The following is an 8,034-nucleotide window of genomic DNA, read 5'->3' on the forward strand; positions in this document are numbered from 1 at the left end:
AATATAGTTTTGACCATGTTGAGGCTACACAGTGTTCAATTAGTAGCAGCTACTGTTACTGTATTGTAATGTATACCAATATACATTACAATACAGTATTACAATGCTGGTATAGTTTGCCATTTCTGGGGGCCAGTGAGGCAGGCGTGTGTCTAAACCCATTTCTTATAAATACAAACAGAACTTCACTTCCCTGAATGGTAGGTCAGGCCAATACCAGAGAAGTCAGTGAGGGGTTTTACTTCTGACTTTTAGTGGTTAGACTCACACCAGCTCAGGAAATGACCTAGCCTATCAACATGAGGAGGAGCCTCAACACACTATACACCTCATACACTACTGTGATGGGTCAACGGAACAAACATTGACATTCATCATAGACATTTATTTATCACCATACAGTGTTATCTGACAGATCAAGAACCCAGATCTCAGCAGACAGTGTCTTCTTCTGCTAATTGTGGATGAGGGATGTCAGCTCTGCTATTTGTTTCTGACAAAGGCCTTGCTTGTTACCATGGCCACCACACTAGACCTTTTCCGCTCAGCGTCCAGCAGATTGTCAGTTTTTTTCTTCTTTCTAACATGACCTGTGGTTTTCTGTAGGCTGTGGTTACCAACACCTGAGAGCAGCTCTAGCCAAGCCTGATTCTCTCAACCACGAGTTCATCTGAAATGATAACTTACCCTGTCGGCACATTAAACACCTCGCTACATTAGAGACATAAGGTAGCCTATCTATAAAATATAGAGTGGATGGAAATCAACAGTCAACTCAGAGTTCACATTTCAGAGTGTACCACAGAGACAAAAATCACACAATATCATACCAAGGGCAGAGGGATGACTGTGGTACTTCATGTTCAAAGTTCTTTCATCTTGGAGTTGAGTAGGTAAACTACTATAGGCCTACATTCATAAAAACTATTTCTATGGCACTGGTCAAAAAGGTTCTCAGGCAACAACATTGCTTTTTTAGGATGAAGGATGTAGGGAAATTCCATGTACACTCATTCAAATACAGTGCTTTCGGAGAGTATTCAGACCTCTTTATTTTTTCCACATTTTGTTACATTACATCCTTATTCTAAAATGTATAAAAAATATATTAAAAAATATCAGCAATCTACACACAATACCGCATAATGACGAAGCAAAAACAGATTTTTAGAAATGTTTGCAAATTTATTAACAATAAAAAACAGTAATACCTTGTTTACATACTGTAAGTACTCAGACCCTTTGCTTTGAGACTCGAAATTGAGCTTAGGTGCATCTCGTTTCCATTTTTTTTATATATTTCTTTTAAATATTTTTTTTAGAACAAATTCTTACCTACCCCAACCAAACCCTAAAGACGCTGGGCCAATTGTGCTCTGCCCTATGGGACTCCCAATCACAGCCGGTTGTGATACAGTCTGGAATCAAACAAGGGTCTGTAGTGATGCCTCTAGCACTGAGATGCAGTGCCTTAGACCGCTGCGCCACTCGAGATCTCCATCCTTGATCATCCTTGAGATGTTTCTACAACTTGATTGGAGTCCATCTGTGGTAAATTCAATTGATGGTTCATGATTTGAAAAGGCACACACCTGTCTATATAATGTCCCACAGCAAAAACCAAGCCATGAGGTCAAAGGAATTGTCAGTAGTGTGCCGAAACAGGATTGTGTCGAGGCACAGATCTGGGGAAAGGTACAAAAAAAATGTCTGCAGCATTGAAGATACCCAATAACACAGTGGCCTCCTTCATTCTTAAATGGAAGAAGTTTAGAATCCCCAAGACTCTTCCTAGAGCTGTCCGCCCGGCCAAACTGAGAAATCGGGGGAGAAGGGCCTTGGTCAGGAAGGTGACCAAGAACCCGGCAGTCACTCTAACAGAGCTCTAGAGTTCCTATGTGGAGATGAGAGAACCTTCCAGAAGAACAACCATCTCTGCAGCATTCCACCAATCAGGACTTTATGGTAGAGTGGCCAGACGGAAGCCACTCCTCAGTAAAAGGGACATGACAGCCCGCTTGGAGTTTGCCAAAAGGCACCTAAAGACTCTCAGACCATGAGAAACAAGATTGAACTCTTCGGCCTGAATGCCAAACATCACGTCTGGAGGAAAGCTGGCACCATCCCTATGGTGAAGCATGGTGGTGGCAGCATCATGCTGTGAGGATGTTTTTCAGCGGCAGGGACTGGGAGACTAGTCAAGATTGAGGCAAAGATGAACGAAGCAAAGTACAGAGAGATCCTCAGGACCTCAGACTGGGGCGAAGGTTCACCTTCCAACAGGACAACGACCCTAAGCACAAGTCTCTGAATGTCCTTGAGTGGCCCAGCCAGAGCCCAGACTTGAACCCAATCGAACATCTCTGGAGAGACCTGAAAATAGCTATGCAACAACTTTCCCCATTTAACCTGACAGACCTTGAGAGGATCTGCAGAGAGGAATGGGAGAAACTCCCAAAATACAGATGTGCCAAGCTTGTAGCATTATACCCAATACGACTCGAGGCTGTAATCGCTGCCAAAGGTGCTTCAACAAAGTACTGAGAAAAGGGTCTGAATCCTTTTTTTATTTTTAATACATTTGCAAGCATTTCTAAAAACCTGTTTTTGCTTTATCATTACTAGATATTAAGTGTGTAGATTGATGAGGGAAAAATCGATGTAATCAATTTTAGAATAAGCCTGTAACGTAACAAAATGTGGAAAAAGCCAAGGGGTCTGAATACTTTCTGAATGCACTGTATAGCATGCTGCTTCCTCTCAAATCTATATTTATGATTAAAATACAAAATCCCAGGTTTTTTCGGCTGTTTTCTACATGCTTAAGGTTTTTGACTATATTGTCATTGAACTGGACATTACATTTTGTGTATGTTTATTTGATCTTTTAAAAACAAGCCACATTTACAGAATTATGCACTTGATTAAGAATCCTACAGGATAAACGCAAAGAAGTCTGTGACTTATTTCCATTGTGGTTCTCAGATGGGTTATCATCTCTACTCTGCTTCCTTCAACCCATGATGAAACAACAAGGACAGTGTGTGAGAAAAAGAAAAAATGACAGAGAAAGAGAAAGATCAATAGACAGGATGCTGATCAGACAGATGGTTCAGAGATACAAAGTATCTGAGAACCAAGTGTAGTGTGTGGGCCTCTTTGACTTAGTCAGCATTTAACCTCATAGGAGACAGGACAGGACAGATAGCCATCTAAACCACACATACATAATACTCTACACAGGCTTATCGTGGCTAGGAGCCTCCTCTACACCTCTATACTAACTGGGTCAACACAAAGTTGTGTATGTGTATCACCTTTTTATTTGAGTAAATCTTTAAATAATTACAACTTTCAGTGTGATTGCTTTACTTCTGAAGGTGTAGAGTTGAGTTTTCACCAGGAGGTGGCAGTGAATAGCAGTTCATTGAGACACTTCAAATCAAATCACTGGAATGTATTGACAAATATGATGTAAAACAAGATTGCACAGTATACACAAATATATCTAAGAAGTATTCTGGTGCTTGCTGAGGATTCTCAGGTTTTGCAGTTTGCCCTGACATTCATGTAGACTTTATCAGCTAGAGAGAGAGAGAGCGAGGGCGAGAGCGAGAGAGAGACCATTAGAGTTCTCAAACATTTTCTTACATACATAATATTAGTGATATTTAGTGATTTACAGTTGGCTGATGGTAATAGGTTATGGTTTACAAGCACTTAATAAACAGTACATGTGTTACAGAGTCTATGTGTTTAACTTGAATAGTATAGAGCTGTTCATAGTTCCTTCTAATTCTAGAATGAGGATAAAAGGGAAGCAATATAATCTTGGCAGGGATGCAGGAACCATGACAATGAAAGGGGGAAGCTAAACTTTCATAAATATAATATTTCTCATAGCGGGCGAAGGGCAGTGGTCATTGATCCAATGGAAGCAGTAGGGAAATATTATGTTCATGAAAAAACCCTGCATGGCACTTTACCCCTCTGTTTTCGACGCCTGCGTCGGCTGGCACAGTGGTATGTGACAACGGCAATGGTCAGGATCACATCTGCAGCGATGATGCCAGCCATGGTGCCAGGTTCGATCCTGTAGCAGGATGGGTTATCTGGTAGAGGAGGGTGAAGATAGATGAGAGGGGACGGAGGACAAGAGTGGGGTGGCTGAAGAGTGACAGGAAATATGATTATTTTGGTTCCCAGTGTGTGAAAAATATGGAATTTGTGTCTCTCCATCCTGATGTTATGCTTAATATGATATGTGTTTATCATGATACATACATGTACCTGGGTCAGCCACAACCTTTTCTTGAGGAGAAAAATGAAAAAGAGATCATTGTCAATGTAATTATATTATACACTGAGTATACAAAACATTAAGAACATTAATAACTGCTCTTTCCATGACTGACTGACCAGGTGAAACCTATGATCCCTTCTTGATGTCACTTGTTAAATCAATTTTAATCAGTGTAGATGAAGGGGAGGAGACAGGTGAACCCCTAAGGTCAATATCCGCGCCCTGCAGAAAATCCATTAGTATAATACAAAAGAATCTATAAAATTCCATCAGTTTAAGCTGGAGACACCATTTTTTTTTGCATTGGATGCATCTCAATCCATCGTATCTGCCTACGTCACACTTCTGCATCTGCGGTGAAAGGTGACAGAGCTGGAGCGGTGTTTGTCAGACCATGAGACATCTGAAATTGTTCTGCTCACAAAATCGTCTGTAGCGTCCGAACGGTTTGGCCTACAAACTATTATGAACCCTCTATTGAAAGAAGAGACTCTGTTCTCTGTTTTTCTCTAGGACCGCCACAAGCGGACTCGTCTGAGTTCGGTACAGTCAATCTGCCAACTTCTGTCTGTAGCGTCCGAACAGTTTGGGCTACACATTAATATGACAGTGAGACTCTCACAAACAAGTACATGTCCAAATAAAATAAAATTCCAAATCAAATTTTATTGGTCACATACACACAGTTAGCAGATGTTAATGCGAGTGTAGCGAAATGCTTGTGCTTCTAGTTCTGACAGTGCAGTTATATCTAACAAGTAATCTAATTTCCCAACAACTACCTAACACGCACAAATCTAAAGGGGTGAATGAGAATATGTACATATAAATATATGGATGAGCGATGGCCGAGCGGCATAGGCAAGGTGCAATAGATGGTATAAAATACAGTATATACATATGATATGGGTAATGTAAGATATGTAAACATTATTAAAGTGGCATTATTTAAAGTAGCATTGTTGAAAGTGAATAATGATCCATTTATTAAAGTGGCCAGTGATTGGGTCTCAATGTAGGCAGCAGCCTCTCTGAATTAGTGATTGCTGTTTAGCAGTCTGATGTCCTTGAGATAGAAGATTTTTTTCAGTCTCTCGGTCCCAGCTTTGATGCACCTGTACTGACCTCACCTTCTGGATGGTGTGAACAGTGGTGTGAACAGGCAGTGGCTCGGGTGGTTGTTGTCCTTGATGATATTTTTCGCCTTCCTGTGACATCGGGTTCAGTAGGTGTCATGGAGGGCAGATAGTTTGCCCCCGGTGATGCGTTGTGCAGACCACACCACCCTCTGGAGAGCCTTGCGGTTGAGGGCGGTGCAGTTGCCGTACCAGGCTGTGATACAGCCTGACAGGATGCTCTTAGTTGTGCATCTGTAAAAGTTTGTCAGGGTTTTGGGTGACAAGCCATATTTTTTCAGCCTCCTGAGGTTGAAGAGGCACTGTTGCGCCTTCTTCACCATGCTGTCTGTGTGGGTGGACCATTTCAGTTTGTCCGTGATGTGTACGCTGAGGAATTTAAAACTTTCCACCTTCTCAACTGCTGTCCCTTTGATGTGGATAGAGGGGTGCTCCCTCTGCTGTTTCCTGAAGTCCACGATCATCTCCTTTGTTTTGTTGACGTTGAGTGAGAGTTGGTTTCCTGACACCACACTCCGAGGGCCCTCACCTCCTCCCTGTAGGCTGTCTCGTCGTTGTTGGTAATCAAACCCACTGCTGTTGTGTCGTCTGCAAACTTGATGATTGAGTTGGAGGTGTGCATGGACACGCAGTCGTGGGTGAACAGGGAGTACAGGAGGGGGCTGAGCACGCACCCTTGTGGGGCCCCAGTGTTGAGGGTCAGCGAAGTGGAGATATTGTTTCCTACCTTCACCACCTGGGGGCGGCCTTTCAGAAAGTCCAGGACCCAATTGCACAGGGCGGGGTTTGGACCCAGGGCCTCCAGCTTAATGACGAGCTTGGAGGGTACTATGGTGTTGAATGCTGAGCTGTAGTCAATGAACAGCATTCTTAATAGGTATTCCTCTTGTCCAGATGGGATAGGGCAGTGTGCAGTGTGATGGTGATTGCATTGTCTGTGGACCTGTTGGAGTGGTATGCAAACTGAAGCGGGTCTAGGGTGGCCGGTAAGGTGGAGGTGATATGATCCTTGACTAGTTACTCAAAGCACTTCATGATGACAGAAGTGAGTGCTACGGGGTGGTAGTCGTTTAGTTCAGATATCTTTGCCTTCTTGAGTACAGGAACAATGGTGGCCATCTTGAAGCATGTGGGGACAGCAGATTGGGATAGGGAGAGACTGAATATGTCCGTAAACACACCAGCTAGCTGGTCTGCGCATGCTCTGAGGCTAGGGATGCCATCTGGCGCCAGCAGTCTTGCGAGGATTAACACGTTTAAATGTTTTACTCACGTCGGCCATGTAGAAGGAGAGGGGTGAATGCAGTACTTCTTAGCGGGCCGCAATGGTGGCACTGTATTATCCTCAAAGTGGGCAAAAAAGGTGTTTAGTTTGTCTGGAAGCGTGATGTAGTCCATGATTTCCTTATACCCTGCCACATACGTCACGTGTCTGAGCCGTTGAATTGCGACTCCACTGTTGTTTTGTTGTTTTGCTCTAGGATGAAAGTCCCCCAGTACCAGTTGAAAAAATGTGTGTACGTATTTATAAAGACTGTTTAGTGTCAAAAATTTAAATACGTGTACAAAAAAAGTATTAATAATAAGAATATTGATATATTTATTTATAAATATATATATATATATATCCTGATCTTTCTTATACACTACATGGCCAAAGGTATTTGGATACCTGCTCGTCGAACATCTCATTCAAAAAGCACGGGCATTAATATGGATTTGGTCCCCCCTTTGATGCTGTAACAGCTTCCACTCTTCTGGGAAAGCTTTCCACTAGATGTTGGAACATTGTTGAGGGGAATTTCTTCCATTCAGCAACAAGAGCATTAGTGAGGTCGGGCACTGATGTTGGGCGACTTGAGGTCAGCGTTGAGGACAGGACTCTGTGCAGGCCAGTCAAGTTCTTCCACACTGACCTCGACAAAACATTTTTGTATGAACCTCACTTTGTGCACGGGGGTATTGTCATGCTGAAACAGGAAAGGGCCTTCCCCAAACTGTTGCCACAAAGTTGTAAGCACAGAATCGTCTAGAATGTCATTGCATGCTGTAGCGTTAAGATTTCCCTTCACTGGAAGTAAGGAGCGTAGCCCGAACCATGAAAAACAGCCCCAGACCATTATTCCTCCTCCACCAAACTTTACAGTTGGCACTATGTATTCGGGCGGGTAGCGTACTCCTGGCATCTGCCAAACCCAGTTTCATCCATCGGACTGCCAGATGGTGAAGCATGATTCATCACTCCAGAGAACGCACTTCCACTGCTCCAGAGTCAAATGAAGCTTTACAAGCTTTACAACACTCCAGCTGACGCTTGGCATTGCCATGGTGATATTAGGCTTGTGTGTGGCTGCTCAGCCATGGACACCCATTTCATGAAGCTCCCGACGTACAGTTCTGACATTGCTTCCAGAGGCAGTTTGGAACTCGGTCGTTAGTGTTGCAACAGGCAATTTGTACGCACTACGCGCTTCAGCCCTCGGCGGTCCGTTCTGTGAGCTTGTGTGGCCTACCACTTCACGGCGAAGCTATTGTTGCTCTTAGATGTTTCCACTTCACAGTAACTGCACTTGCAGTTGACAGGGGCAGCTATAG

Source organism: Salmo trutta, chromosome 3, assembly GCF_901001165.1.
Source record: "Salmo trutta chromosome 3, fSalTru1.1, whole genome shotgun sequence".
Taxonomy (NCBI): domain Eukaryota; kingdom Metazoa; phylum Chordata; class Actinopteri; order Salmoniformes; family Salmonidae; genus Salmo; species Salmo trutta.